This window comes from Vulpes vulpes, unplaced genomic scaffold (assembly GCF_048418805.1).
Source record: "Vulpes vulpes isolate BD-2025 unplaced genomic scaffold, VulVul3 Bu000000696, whole genome shotgun sequence".
NCBI lineage: Eukaryota > Metazoa > Chordata > Mammalia > Carnivora > Canidae > Vulpes > Vulpes vulpes.
The window spans coordinates 279219-295288 of NW_027325674.1; the positions used below are offsets into that span (position 1 = coordinate 279219).

The window sequence follows — 16070 nt, forward strand, 5'->3', positions numbered from 1 at the left end:
GAGAAATGTTCAATGAAATTCAAGCTCTTCAACATCTCAGGGCTGAAGCGTGCCCTCTATTCATCCAGGCAACAATGCCTCTTGCTTCTTAGAGGAGGGATACGATTGGTCAAGGACACCAAATGGCTTTACAGAGCAACGTTTTAAACTTCCCTTTTGAGCCAATGTCTAGGTCTTTGAGGATTCAAGCAGCCCTGCAAGGCCTGTGAACAGCAGATTCCAAAGGTCCAGAGGTCTGGCCCTTCCTTCCCAGACACCTTGTCAAACATGTAACATCTCCTGTCATGGTACATTTTATATTTTGAAATATGGAAGCATATTTTAAATACTCTTAAGGCATTTATTTATTAAAACGTTCTCTGCCAAGATTTCACGTTAGCTTAAAATTCAAATCAGTCTTTACATTTCTCTACTGAGGACTCCACCTGAGTGTATAACATAAAAAGCACCTTCTCCAGCAGTGAGTGTTACCAGCATCCACACAGTGAGCCCCATGGTCAGCCTCTCTGTTCTCCAGGTGACCCAACTAGGTGTTAATACTGCTCTGCTACAGGGTAAAAGCTCCCAACTCAAACTCATTGGAAAAGGGGTGAAACTTCTGCAAAGTGCACTTTAAGAAGAAGTACTGTTTGCTCATGAAAAGAAACCAGTGAGTCCTCTAAGAATAATAAAATGGGATATTTTACAGTTAAGCACATGTTTTGGAGTGAAGAATTCGGATGTTGCTTTGCTGGTCCAGGCTGTTAATACTCTTCTTGTTCCTCCTGTGGGCCCCCTTCATCAGGTATCACAAAGCCTTCATCTGTGGCATAGAGAATGTCCACGATCCTCTGCAATACAGGGTTGTTTTCCCCTTCGTTCTCCTGGCAAATCAATTCAATGTTTCTTAGCTTTCCAAAGTAGAAATCTCTCTCTTTCTCCAAGTCTTCGACGGTAAGTTTCAATACATTGACCTGCTGCATCAATTCAGCTGCTTCATCATCCCCGTTGCCCACACCAGGATTCTTTCGCACCACACCCGGGCCAGCCTTAGGGGTTGCATTAGTTCTGTGTGTTGCAATGGGCCTCTGTGGAGCTGCACTGCTAGAGCTGAGAGGTTTCTTCAGTTTGTTCAGAACTGGAGCAACAAGGGAGGGAGCCACTGCAGTTTCTTGACCTTGTCTGGCAGCTACAGGGTCATAGTCTTTTCCATCATAGTTTGCATCAAAAAACTTCTTGAACCACTGAACAAATTCAAAATTGTCCTGAAACTTTCCTTTTAATAATTTGTCCACAGGAATTATTTTGTCAACACCCATTCTCTTAAAACCTGCTTGTAGTATTTTGAAGTTCTGGATGTATTCATGCTCTAGTGTAGCCTGGAATTTCACTTTCTTCAAGGCAATGGAGCCAGGGAATAGCATGTCCATAAACCGACAATAGGCAGCCCCTGAGCACAACTATTCAATCTTTGTCAGATTAAGCTGCAGAGACTCATTGATGCAGGCCAGCATATCATGTCGACTTAGGTTATCACTGGTGACGGACGTTGAGTATACGTTCACTGCCATCTTCGGCTCTCGGCGGGACCGCGTCCACTGCCTGTGCCCGGCTTCGATTCCGTCTTCGTCTTGTTCAAACCGCCCGACCCCTGAATTTGTTTTTTTAATATATACTTCCCAGAATCTCTCCTTACTCCTAACTATAGTTGGCAGCTAAGTATTATCAAAGTACAAAAACCTTTTGGTTTGCTTATCTTCATCCTTCTGGCCCCCATTCCCATCTTCTGACACTTAAGCAAAAACAAAGCTATCCTGAATGTTGTCTCAGACCATGACTACTGCTGTGAATATAACAGTTTTAATCTCCTATTCACCCATGGATGAGCAAGTAAACAATTACCACTGTACGGGGATATAATGAGATATCAGAAACTTGTCCTACATACAGCCTAGGTGAGGACACATGCCATGTGGGCCATATGGAACAGGGACAACCAGGAGTTGTAAAAGGCTGGCTCTGTAGTGACAAGGATGTGGGTGTCCTCTGGTTCCCATGGAAGATGTCTTAAGTTTTGTCTAATTCTATAAGCTAGCAGGGAATGGAAACCAGACACCTAGGGATAAGCAGAAGCTGTGCCTAGTCCCTTAACAAGAAGGGTTGTCTAGCTGGGGGGCCTCCTCCACAGGAGCAGAGTCTAGTGGGGAACTTGTAAGGCCATTCAAGGCCCTCTGATCTTCCCCAGGGAACAAGACAGTTCTTAACACAGGGTCTCTATTTTAGGCCTAAGCCACTCTGGAAGAACCATGGTCTTTACCCTTATGCTTCAGACCAATTAGTACCACCTCTAAACACTTCAGAAGGCAGACTTCCTTCTACAGATTTCCTCTAATACTTCAATTCCCCAATTCCCCTCCTATCATTAATACTACCTCCAGTTTTAAGCCTCTTGCAATAATCAGGACTGCTGCTGACTTCATTCCAACCCTATCAGCCAAAGCCAGTTCATCAGGAATATATGCTAGTGGTGGGCTAGGTTCGAAGGAATCAAATAGACCATTGCAGAAATGGAAGAATTTTTTTTTCCAACATGCTCTAATCCACTCAGAATCTTGCACACTGAAGTCATCATACATACAGGGCAAAGTCAGAGCTTTTATATTTGAGTTTATTCTTCATTTAACTTTTAAAACACTACTATAGTTGAATATTAAAACAAAAACAATAGCAAGTAGTGAGCTATGATTATAGTCCTTCACTCATCCACTACTGCATATAAAATGCCAGCAGCAGTGTTATTCACCAGCCCCATTAAGAAGTCTGACACTGAACACCACCCCTAGGATGATGTTCATCATCCTCATATGCTTCCCCATTGTAATGGTGCCGTCTTTCCTGATTGGGATCAAAGTCCACAAGTTCTACCTGGTCCATTTCATCAGTCTCTTCTACTTCCTTCCTCTCAGGTAGGAGTTTTTCCAGCAAAGAAAGTTTATCAGGAGAGAGAAAGCCGTTCTCGGGGAAGTTTACCTTAAATTCGATGATTAGGCGACCCTTCTCATATGGTCTATGATAAATTGGCATGCCTTCATTTAACACACACTTGATATCCCCATGCTTGACAATCTGACCTGGATGAGAGGTGATGACGATGGTTCGGTTGTCAAGAGTAGATATTGGCTTTTGAAAGCCACACAGGGCTTCAACCAGCTGTATATCCATACACATGAAAAGATCTTCTCCTCGTCGAGTAAAAACAGCATGGTCCTTCTGATCTAAAACAATGATAATATCTCCTGGTTCAAGTCCTGGTTCTTGGTCTCCCTCACCATGGAAGCAGAGGTCAAGATTGAGGCTAAGTCTGTGATAAACAATACTTGTACTCTCAAAACAGGATGTATCCAAATCGGGTACTACTGCTATGCAGATACCAGGCTTAAATCTGCCTGCCCCCCTGCTCCCTACTAATCCTCTATTGGGGCTGATTGTTAGACTTCCAGATATTTAAAATGCTCTCCCCTCCAGTAGACTGTCCTTCCCTAAGGATATCCAGAAGCCCCCAAATTAAGGCAAGTACGGGCTACTGGAAAACTTCTAAGACCGATACTTCCCTCCTGCATGATACACAAGCGTGGATTCCCATGATAAGAATAATACAAATGGAAGGTGGTCAGTAACTCCTCTCCTCCAAAAAAAAAAAAGCTACTTGTGACACCTGCTCTTGTCTAGAGGCCCAAAAATATAAATTCACTAGCTATAGTTGAGCAATTATACTTAGTTCTTAGTTGGGTAAAGAGGAATTGGAGCTAGTACAAATGCTTCTTGCTGGAACTAGAATATGGTCAAGAACAAGTCAATAGGTCAAAAACAAAAACCACCTGGCTTTCTAGAACTGACCCAGCTGTATTTTTGGACCAGTATTCAACATGAATAGCACTTAGTAACCTAGGTCCCTGGCTACTAGGTCTCTAAGAACTAACAAGCTCTGTTTCCAATAACTTTGTATTAGAGTTGGATGATGCTTTAAAGATTCTGGTTAGGATTCAACTGTACATCTGTTAAGTCAGATGATTCTACATCTTTGGCAATTAAGGAGTAGGAGTGACTTCAGTCTAACTACAGGCTACATTCCCAGGAAAGCTCTCTAATTGGAATTGCTACAATAGTTAAGATCTGGATGGTCTTATTTCTTCCGTTGACCAAGAGGCCAACAAGGGGGACAGGGATGGAAAGAAGACTTATAGTGCCGGTCTTCCTAGCAGTTCTATTGAATACCGGCAAACTTGTCACCCCACAACGATGGAATGAGGGCACTAAGATCTCTGTTGCCTACATGCAGATAAACTTCCAATGACCGAGTATCAGTAAGCAGCATGATTTTCCCCCTGAATCTTGTAGTTCTCTCCTGTTTCAATTTTTCCAGAAGATATTGAGAAATAGTCGGACAGGATGGATGGGTATTAAGCCTAAGACGAGGGCAAAAGAGCCATCGAACTTGGATCCAAGCCCAAAAATGCCTTAGGTCAAAGCATGCAGGTATTCTACACTCGCATCTGTTTGGCCACTGACTGTTGAATACTAAAGGGAGGATTGTGGGGGGAAAGTGGCTCAAATGAAGCAAATTCTGCAAGAGCTGGTAGCTGAAATGACTTAGGGTCTTGCTGCTCACCTGTAGCAAATGAGGCTATGTAAAAGGACCTCTATATCCATGGTGATACTTGAGTTCATGGAGCTGACCAGTCTGTACTGGCTAGGGAACAGATTCTTAGGAGTTTTTAGCTTGAGAAAATCCAGGATGACTGGCGATACCTACTCCATCTTTCTCCAAAACCAGCCAACCCAAATACCCAGCTTTATTTTGTGTTGTCTCAGTTTATGGTCTCAAGATTAAATTTGTACAAGAGGACTTAGCTGAACTAGTAAGATACATTAGGACATGCTGAAGTAGTATGATGGGCCGAGACCAGGGAAGGTCCGAGGTGCAGGTCCTCTGTTAGACCCAGACACCCTCAGGAATGGCCAGGCCTTGGAGTAATAGCTCCTGTTAAATTTACAAGGTTAAAGGGATAGAAATATTGGTGAAGGTCAAGACCCTTCTGCCAATAGATTTAGTCAAAATGAAAGCGAGAGGTTGTATGAAATAATAAATGATCCAGAAAGAATGTAAATTCTACTCTTGGTCTTCAATGTCCTGAGCTGTACACAGGACAGAAAAGGGAAGAGAGCAGACTTGAAGGGAGATCTCTGGGGTAGTGAGGACTTTGTGATCAGGATTTGGGTTATTGGCACAGGCACTTCCAACATGGCTTAAATGGCACCCTTGTGATGAGATGCACAGATCTTAAGTGCCTTTTCTTTCAAAGGGAAGAAGCTGTAAACCAATATCGAACTAGAACATGCATATTAACTACTCTATGTACTTAGGGCAAACGCAGCTGACGCCTGTAACAAATACATCAAAAACAAAGCAAATACCAAAATGGTAACTGTAGTGACTAAGTGGTGCAGCACTATAAAACTTCAACTTTTCAATACGCTTAAGTTTTTTCCTAATGTGGGGTAGGGGAGTAGGTAAAAACGTACCTGGAAGCCTGAAAGTCAAAAGCTGATAGCTTAACTCCTCACACATTAGCGTTTATTCACTTACAGAAAAACAAGATCTCACGGGCCATCCCATAGTTCTTTTCCAACTGATTGTATTAAGCCATACTTTGCTATCCTACTGAAAACAGGGAATTCATTTGTGTACAAGAAAACCCTAATCCTCAATCATCATAGGAACTTCTAGATAAAAGAGCCATTTGGTAAGTACTTTAAGACCTTGTGTCTCAACTCTCAGACCTATAGGCAGTTACTCCCAAACAGCACCTTACTCACATGGACATTGTAGGTTAAGTCTCAAATTAAACCTAAATTAAGACTAACCACTCCAACTGAAAATCCATCTGTAGGATTCACTTAGTTGATCTGGACTTAAGTATAACTTTGTCTTGGGAACAGATCATTTTTTCCCCCCAAACTTCTAAAGTGTTTTCTCAGAGCCTCTCAACTGATCATAATACTCTTCAGAAACTCAAAATTCCAAATTTAGTATAACATCATGAAACAGAACTATCATAGGCTCATTATGCCCAGGATGCAGAAAGTTCCTATAATTCTATGTTCTGGCTTTTTTTTTTTTTCTGTAAACCTCTCAGATGTGATTATGCTGCTAATTTGTAGCAAAAAGGAAAACTTGGTATAGTGCTAAACAAAATAACTGACTCGTATATGTCCCGGTAGAATTTGGTATTGTGAAACGGTGAACTGAAAGTCCAGATTGCCGAAAGAGAAATGCTGGAGAATGCTAAAGAGACCGGAAGTAAAAAATCAGGGGTGAGTGGGCTAGTGGGGGTATGCGGCCAGGCAGGCCCTTGGGTACAGGGCCCAAAATAAGGGCTCCACCAGCATGGCTGAGGTGGTGGTCTACCATGATGCTCCTATCTTTCTAACGTTAACTGGGTCTCCTGTATCTTGGAGGCTTTTTGCCTGAGTTCTGACTAGTGTTGAAAGAAATCAGTTCACATATAAAAATAGACCCTTCATGTGTGGTTCTGGATGAACCTGGGGGTCCTGGTTTCCTCACAGCTTGGAGAAACCTCCAAGAAGTCTCCAATATGAGAAAACCTCAGAGCCAGTAGGAGACCTGAGTGTTCATCTCCATAATTCATGTTCATTCCTAAATAAATGGTGATATTTCTAGGGCTTCTGAAATGCCTGTACATCCTCCATAGTCCTGCTAGGGCTTGAGGCTGAGAAACAGAAGATCTAGGCATTCTCTGGTTCAATGAAATATTCAGGGGCTAAATATTCAACTACCCTCCCCCCCCCAAAGCCTGGCTCTTGCTCTCAGGCTAGGGTCTAAGAGGCTCCTGACACAGCCAGGATTAGACTGAGCCTAAACCTTGCACTGATTAGGCAGTGTTAGCCCCTGGGACAGGGAGGGAGAAGGAACATGTGAATGGCCAGTCTGGCTGCAGGAACACCATTCCTGAGGCTCTATGTCCACATGAAGCACCTCTACCTATGGTTACCAAAACCCAAGTGCCTCATCCTGGCAAGGAAGCCCGCCACATGGTTATGAAGCACCAAACATCATAAAAACTGGGCTCCTCCCAGGAGTTCGAATTCTCCGTGGTGGAGCAGGCCCCAGGATCCTTAATTCCTACTCCTGGGAATCCTCTGGCCTTGATGTGCAGCTGAGCTCAAAGGCAGCATCTCCTGTAGAAGTTGCAGCAGGCTTTCCTGGAGCATAGTACTGAATCTCACCTGTCCCAGATTCCTTGGGTGGGACCATCTTGGCTTCCTTGGTGGTGCCTTCACAGCCGAGAAACTGGGCCACTCTTCTCATAAGAGTTATCAGGTTTCTATGGTATGGTCCAGGAGAAGATAAAGCAGGGGAACCAGAACTGGTCTCTACCAAAAACAGCTAGCCGTCTAAACATGTGGCTCTAGGAGCCAGGATAGTTCACATAGGACCGGATAGTGAAGCTGCTTGATCTAAAGGGGCTTAAATTAAGATGGAATGAAGGAGCTTGTCAACGTGGAGTCCCTTTCTTGGAATATACTCTAAGACCTCCAGGACAGTAGAAACTCACCAGGCAGAACCTTACTCCACAAATTTCCTAGAGGTTCTAAATGAAATACTGGAGTTACCTTGGCAGCACAGAAAGGGGCGATGGGGCCCAGTGAAGTGGGCATGCTGGGGAGAATCTATTACAGGAGTCCAGAAATTGAATGGGAGATCCTGCACTTGTGAAGGCTATTGGGGACCCACTAGTGAGTGGGACATGGCAACCCTAAGTTCACTTCCTACAGGACTAGGTTAAAGGCAGGGGAAGTGTTCATGGAATTTGGCTCCCTAATTAGCAATGGGGATTATTCCACACCCTTATAGTGACCCAAGCAAAGTGGTCAGAGCAGTTGACTATTGTAGTCAAGGAACCATGACTTTCAAAGAACTGTAGAAATGATTGAGAACATGTCCGATATTAAGCAGCACGTTTGGCTGAATATTAGGATCAAAAGATTAAAGGGTAAGGGACATAATACTCAAGCCTAACTCCTGAGCCTGATCACCATATGCATTCAGTTTTCCAAGACTGTCTAAACTTGTTCTGTCCATACTACAGAAGGACTGTCAACATAATTGTTTTTTTTTTCCCTTCAGGATGCCCAGCCAGTTCAGTGTCATGTTGACCATGCGGAGTAAGAAGAGGCTAGTATATAGGAGGCCTTGGTAAAACACATGTATCTCAGAGGGTAGGAGACAAACTCCAATTCTTCTGGAAATAAGTTCCCAAAATCTTGTAGAATTCAAGAGCTTAAGGTACACTGGGGCATCCCTTTGTAGGAAAAGAAATTGTGGCATCTTGCATCTACAACTGCAAAGAATCCCAGTGCCTGACAGGTGCCATGAGGGTTCTAGAGGCTATACTCTAGATCTAGGCATGTACTGTTCTAACCCACATACTCAATGACCTGGAAGAAGCTGTCAGCTTTGTTTGCGGTTGAGAGCTGAAAAGGGCTCTACAACACGTCCAGGCTGTGGAGCAAATGGCCTTGACATGAAACTTGAGCTGCATAATCCAGCAAACCTCAGGGCTGGTAGAGAGCTCGATGAGGAAAAAGGTGCACAGTGGCACTCATAGCACACCGTCCAGAGAAAATCAGATTGTGGGTTCCCAAGATCCTACCTAAAGGTATGCCATGTGCATATAGCCCCACAGAGAATGGTCCTAATGAAGCAAAACATTAGCCTGCTGTTTAAGCAGTTGAAGCAATAGTTTAGCAATGATCTGTGAGGATGGGTGCCATCCTTGAGGATTGAGAACCCTGAACAGAACTCTTCTGTGGTGGTCTATCCCAATAAAGAGAACATGGGTCTAGAAACCAAAGTGTAGAAGTAGGTGTGGTGATAATACTACCATTGCCACTGACCCATGGGGGACTTTGTGTTTACTATCTCAAACTTGGCTCTGCAGGGTTAGAGGCCTAGTTCCAAGAGAAGAGCTTGGGGGAAAGGATAGGAGGGAGGGCTCATTCTTGCCAGGGGACACAGCAAGGGTCCCATTGAATCCTAGGATATGACTGCAGCCCAGACAACTTGGATTCCTGGTATCCAGGACCCACAGGCAGGAAAAGTCATGACTGCAGCAGGGGTGGCTGACTCTGGCTGATCAGGTGAAGGTGTGGAGCTGCCAGTATACGAGGAGGGCAATGGGCAAAGTATGGTAGCCCAGTGATCTACTTGGACAACTGTATTCCCTTTCCCAGGTGTGACTATGAATGGACAAGTTTTGCAACCCAACCTGAGAAGAAGAAGTCTACTGGGGACTCCTCCTCAGGAATGAGGATTAATTCTCCCCTAAACCAGTGAGGGTAGCAAAGGTGGTGACTGAGGGTCAGGGGAATCTTTGGAGATGGGAGAAGACAAGGTCCTGGGACCAAATGCAGTGACACTGGCTATGCATCATATTGCTAGCCCTTTCCTCCCTTTCCTGAGCTCAGGAAGAAGGGGCCTACCAGGGCCTAGGAAGAGCTGTTCCCCCAAAACTCAGACCAAAGAGGTGTCACTCTGCCCTCTGCTTGATAGGTTTCAGACAATGGCCAACGTGACTCCAATTCCTGACCGTCCGCAAGTTCTCCAGAAATGCTCCTTTCTTCCTTGGAAGGGCATTGATCCACTCTAAGAAATCTGGAAGCTCAGGGCAGCCCGGGTGGCTCAGCGGTTTAGCGACGCCTTCAGCCCAGGGCCTGATCATGGAGACCTGGAATCGAGTCCCACCTCAGGCTCCCTGCATGGAGCCTGCTTCTCCCTTTCCCTCTGTATCTCTCTCTCATTAATAAATATTAAAAAAAAAAAAAACCTGGAGGCTCTAACTCCCCTCACAGCAAGGGGTCTATCCCCCGCCTGATCACAGAAAACATGCCAACCTGCTCACAAATGGAGTCTTAACACAGTATTTAGTAGGATGTAGGCCAATGTTTCTTGGAGAGGCTCAGAGGTGCTTGCGCTGAAAGATGATTCAGTGGCCTTGGAAATGAAGTAGATTGGAATTTTGAAGGATTGTATACTCAAAGCAAAAGTCAAATAGGTCAGCTTACCAGACTTAGAGTTGCTTTTCTCAGACATCCCAGAACTTGAAAAGCTGTTTTCCTGTGGCATCTGTGCATCTGATCACAGGCACAGCCATAATAGGAATCAATTATGGAAGCTACCAGTAAGTAGACTTGTAAGTAGACTTGTTCTTTCTCAGGACCGTAGTCCAAGGAAAACCTCCTAAATCCTTTCTTACCTGAATTTTTACTGGTATTAAACATGAGCCCAAAGAAAATAGCACATGCCTCAATATGGGTAGCCCTTACAATGGGAGAGGAATGTCCCCTCTGATCATTAGACACTTCGTGGGAGCAGGTGTTCAAGAACTCCCCTGCCTCTAGTGGAGGGTGGAATTTCCCGACACTTGCATTGCCAGATCTCCTTGTCCTAAAATAATCCATATATCAAGATCATTGGGAACAAGTGATTCTCAGGGTCCAAGCCCTTCAGAGAGAAAAGGACCAGTGGAAGTTAATACTAGGATGTTGGCAGGAGGCTTCTTGAAGGAAATTAAAATGGAGACTTGACATTGTACATCCTATGTGTCAAATACACAACAGCATGTACTTAGGTCATAGAGGGTCTTCACTACCCTAAAAATGCTATTCCACCAAGAGTAGACCCCTGAAGTAAACTATGAACTCTTAATGAACCTAAAACATCCCCAGATATTACAATATTGTAAATAAGATATTACAACTTTATTGGATGTGGATATTACAGCCCTATTGGAGGATGCTGATAATGGAGGTACCTATGCACCTGTGGGGCAGGAGGTATATGGAAAAATCTCTACCTTCCTCTGTTTTGTTCTAGGTCTTGAAATCCCACATTCCTCTTTGGATCCAGGGCCCTGTCTCACTCCCACTACCTCTGACTGGGGCATCTCTCCTTGCAGTTCAAGTCTCCACATGGCATCTTTCATGACCACCCCCTAAGTTCTCCAGAATCCCATGCCAGGGAGTGTCAAGTCTTCCAAAGCTAGACCCATGTCTGTGAGTGTACTGCCAGCACATCAGTTGCTCACTTTAGGAAGCAGGGTTAACTCCCTTTCGAAAAGAAAGCTGTTTCATGGGCAATTCCCAGTGTGAACACTTCTACTTTAATGGAACAGCTTATTCTAAGGATACAGAGTGTGTTGGTGATAATCTTGTACACACTTCAGAATTTTTTTTGGCCCTCAAGTGCCAAGCTGGCCTGTTAAGTTCCTCCCACCCCCCCACCCCCAAGCTGGCCAGTTGAAGGTTGACCTACTTTCACAGCTAGTTGAAACCCTATGACATGTGGTGTAGTATTTGGGTTCTCCTTTTTTCCTTTTTTTTTTTTTTTTAAGATTTTATTTGGGCAGCCCCTGTGGCTCGGCCATTTAGTGCCACCTTTGGCCCGAGGTGGAATCCTGGAGACCCAGGATCGAGTCCCGCATCAGGTTCCCTACATGGAGCCTACTTCTCCCTCTGCCTGTATCTCTCTCATGAATAAAATATTTTTTAATATTTCTATTCACGAGAGAAAGGCAGAGACACAGGCGGAACAGGTCTCTGTTCAATGGACTAAAAGTATAATCTTTGTAACACTTCTGGTCCCAGTGAACAGACCTGCTAAGCATCACCTAGGTCAGCTTGTAGTTCCTGACCAGATAGCCAGAGGAGTGTATGGCCTCCCATCACTTCATTTCCTCCTCCACTTCCTCCCCCTAGCAGGGCCCAGTCACAGTACAGATCTGGCCACTTCAACCAAATGGGGGACTTCCAGGGCACGGCCACTGGAGGTCCAGTGTGGGGTAGAGCTGCAAAATCACTGGCAAGGGCTGCCTATGAAGAATACACCGTCCAATCAAATGGTGGGATGACTCCTGAAATCACTGACCACTGGAGCCTGTCAGACAAGTATTCCCCTTTAAGGTAAACCTTAAGGATGCAAGGCCTATACTTCATAGCTGCCCTAGCCCTCACCTGTCCTACTGAAGTCCACCTCACATGTGTAGAGGAACAGCTTCCCAGTCCCTAGTGGGCAAACTTAGAAGTGGGAGACTGGAAGAAAGAACTAGTGCCCATCACTGCAGGCAGTCTCCGGGGGCTACTGGCACTCACTTTTACTCCTCCACTATCCATCCTAAATTCTCTTTACCAACCCACACCTTCCCTGGTCTCAGTGACTAACTTGATGATATGACTCAAACTCTCATTCCTGAGGGGTCTGAGTGCCTGATACTCCTCCCTTCTCAGGCTGGTGTTGCTGTACTAGTCATTCTTTCACTCAAGTGGGACAACATGTCCAAGAGGACTACTCCATGCCCTAGATCCCCTCCTGCTGCCTGATATCAAAGAAGCCCTATTGCATTTTGATGATCAGGGCCAATGCTCCTACCAGAATAGTGGCCCTTTTTGTCTGCTGGTTTCGGACACAAGGAACCCAAGATCCCCAGTAACAGTTAAGATTGGAAGGTCAACAGGATCCTATGGCAAGAGTGTGCTATTCTTGAACAGAATCTATTATAGAAGAAGCAAGAGTTGCAGGGACAGGAAGCACGAAGTCCCCAGCGAGTCAGTTATGGCAAAGGGGGGAGGTGCTCTGCTATTTCAACCTCTTGGTTTCTATACCCATGTGTCCCTTCCCCTAGGGACCTAGCCCCTTAGAGACCTCTGTTTGCATGCATCCAGGAGGATACCTGTCCTTGCAGAGGGTTGCCTCTGAGCTAGTGCTATAGCTATGTCTTCAGGAAGCTGTTCCAATGCTCTATCAGACCAGCACCCCCTGAAAGGCCTAGCATAAGCTTCAGCCACTAGATTCCAGGATTGTCTCCTCAGCATCTTCCACCAGAGAGGAAACCTTAGAGCCAACCCCCCAAGGTAGCTCACAATATCTCAATATTGTGCATAAGATAGTGACCCTTTTTCTAAGGAACCATTCTGCCAGGCCGTGGTCCCTTCTAACTTTTGTTAACTGTGTCCAGTGTCCTAGGGCTGAGTTATAAATGGATTCCAGAAAGGCCATGGCACAGCTTCTTGGACTGGAGAACCTGAAGACTGCTAGAAAGTGGTAGAGCTCTATCATTGGTGGTCCTGAATCCCACCGTCTCTCCTGGTATCAGGGTCTCTGACATGTCACCATGTTGTCACCAGAACTCCTTGTTTGGCCTCTGTTAGCCTGAACCCGAGGTCTTGCCACATATACCCTCACCTCTGCCCCCACCACATGCTCCAATCTGTGTTTGGTGGCTCTTAAGCAAGAGGTACTTTTCCCCCATGTCCTGTGACAAAAATCCCAAAGGTTCACAGCTAGCTCCTTGCTCAGCTGCAGACCTACTCTGCAAATATATCCAAGTGAGTATGACCTTGGCCAACTTTGGGTATCCTTCAAGGACAAAATGTCCTTGTCTGTCCTTGACCCTTGATTTGATTTTTTTTATAAAAATAGTGACACATCTTCCCATTGCCAAGTAACATCGAGGGATGGGAAAGCACAAGTTTTTAGAGCTTTGAATGAAAGACCTTTGTACTGCAGGCCAAAGGAAATTATCTTAGATCCCAAAGGGTGTTGTGTTCCCAGGCTGTTTTTTTTTTTTTTTTTTTTTTTTTTTTTTTTTTTTTTTTTTTTTTTTACATGATGTCCCCAGTGGATTCTGATTTGGACGGATCCAATTGTTATGTTGATGGGCATCTGATTTGGGAACAGTAGGAGAGGGGCCTGATGGTGTCATCAGCTCTGAAAGTCCTTGGTCTTGTAATCACAAGATGGTTCTAGGAGGCTAGAAGTAGCTCCTCTACTTCCAACTAAGCCTGGGCGAGAGATTCCTTCATAGGATATAGCAATACTAACCTGGTTGATAGTAAGGAGGTCATGAGGGAAAGGCTACCAGGCCACACTGGTGACTAAAGCTGCCATGGATAGGGGCAAGTTCATGTGCATGAAGAATTAAAAGCCCAGGAGTACTGGTTCCAGGATGAGAAGGACTATCCTGGGAATGGTTCTGATAGCTTCCCAAACTGACTTCTCTACCAGTGCGTCTTGGCCACAGCCTCTAACTGCTGCTTGAACTTATAGACCATATCCCCCTCCAAATCAAATGGTGCAAAGGGCCCTATCTCAAATGAAGTAAACCATCTGGTGGAACAAATGCTTCTAGGTCTTGAAGTAATGGAAAAATGCTGCCAAGGATGAAACCTGATGGGGCTCTTCTGAGAGCTGCTCCCTGCACAGGGGCAGTATCCTTAACTGATGCTCCTCTGCAGTCCTCACCAGCACTAGAGCTCTGGGATTGCTTGAAGTACCTTGAATCTGACCACTGCTGTGAGGGTGAAGTAGAGGGGCAACCTGTCTGGAGGGGAAAGGTTCCCCCACACACATTTGAAACTGGACACTTAGGCTCCTGAGGTACAGGCTTGACCCAGTTGTGCTGTGAGGCCCCCCTCTCCCTTTTCTGCCTTACATAACCAGTAAGAAGGGGACCCCAGGATGTTTCTGACCCTTTGTGAGCCTGGCCCGCTCTTCTAGAGGCCCTGGATTTGACACTAACCATGTTTGATAGGAGTTGAAGAAAATGATTCAGTCTTTTGTGACTAATGGTTTTTCTTCAAACCATCCCACCTGCTTTCAGTTTCTGATGGGTTCCTTTGTGCTGATGGAGATGTAGGAGAGGAGCTTATCCTTTGTAACAAAAGACTAAGTGATCTCTCATTTACTCAAAATCAATGTTTTCTTAATGTGTCTGAAGTTTCTGATGCAACTGTATATTATAGGCTATAACTCCTATTTCCAGTATACAATGCTACTAATAAAAACAGAACCTGAATATATTAAGATGTTCCCAGTGCTCAGTGCTCCATGAGCTACCAGAATATGGACCAGTCTGGAAGCACGGAGTGCCCAGCCAAAGGATAGATCTTGCTTCCTACTGCATCATTGGCACTTCACTTCACCCCTTGTCATCTCCCCAGTTCCCAACAAAGCTTGAGGGGCAGGAAGGCAAAGCTTGAGGATGTCTCCTCCTACCTCAAAACCCTCTCAGTTCAAATTCCTCCCCTCTCAGGAGGAAGAGAGCAGACCTTAAGAGGTGTGACTTCCCAGGAACATGGAGAAAGGCTTTCAGACTTTATTGGGCCCTAGAGAAGTGGAACTGTACATTTTGAGATCCTCTGTAGGAAGTTAGGCTGGGCATCTTTACCTAGCATGCCATGACTTCCTTCCCAATCATGTAAGGGGTGGGGGGGGAAATGTCACAGGACTCCAGGGTTGGGCTGTGGAGTGAGGTGGTCCAGCTTCCAGTATAACTGACAGGGAGCCACAGTGAATAGCTAGTTGGGGCCCAGTCTAGTGGTGGTTCAGAAAGCCGGAAGACCTAGATGAGACTCCACACCTGTTCTCAGGGCTCCGCTGGGAGTATTATTGGAAACAATTGGTTTCTTGACTGCTAAGAAACCTAATTCAAGACCAGGTACTGGGGAGGAATCCTTGGCTTGGGACTATAACAATGGTGTAATTCGGTGTGTTGGCTCCAGGCTTAGCACTGTGGGTCAAGCCCACATTGAGTTTCTTTGCTGAGGTTGGTTGGGTGCATGGCTGAATTTTCATGCAGCCCCAGCCAGGTCTCTTAATATCCATCACCTGTAGGACAGAGCCCAGGCAGGCTTGCTTTTTAAAACTAGAAGGCACATTGAATTCTATGTCGAATACAGCATTCCAGAAAAGTCTTTCGGGGGCTATCCCCTCACCAATGCTTCTGGATGTTTTTAGAATATAGACTCTCCTGGTCTTTCACCTTAATGTTCTTGTCAGTTTTCTTGACAACCCCTGGGTTGGAACTTCTGTTCCTCATGGCTCTAGGTGAGTCTTTTGACTCCTCTTAAATCCGGAGGCCAGAGCACCACAGGACTTCAAGGAGAACCTTCTGTGGGTTGTGGAATATCCAAGTTCCTACCAGGTCATCGTGGACTTCTCCACGAAGGGCTGA

The 16070-nt window shown here is 45.2% G+C and overlaps 2 pseudogenes; both read right to left on the minus strand.

Moving 5' to 3' along the window:
* Positions 1–569: 569 nt before the first annotated feature.
* LOC140596515 (microtubule-associated protein RP/EB family member 1 pseudogene) lies at positions 570–1605 on the minus strand (annotated as a pseudogene).
* Positions 1606–2594: 989 nt separating this feature from the next.
* On the minus strand, positions 2595–15935 carry LOC140596508 (dnaJ homolog subfamily A member 1 pseudogene; annotated as a pseudogene).
* Positions 15936–16070: the final 135 nt, after the last annotated feature.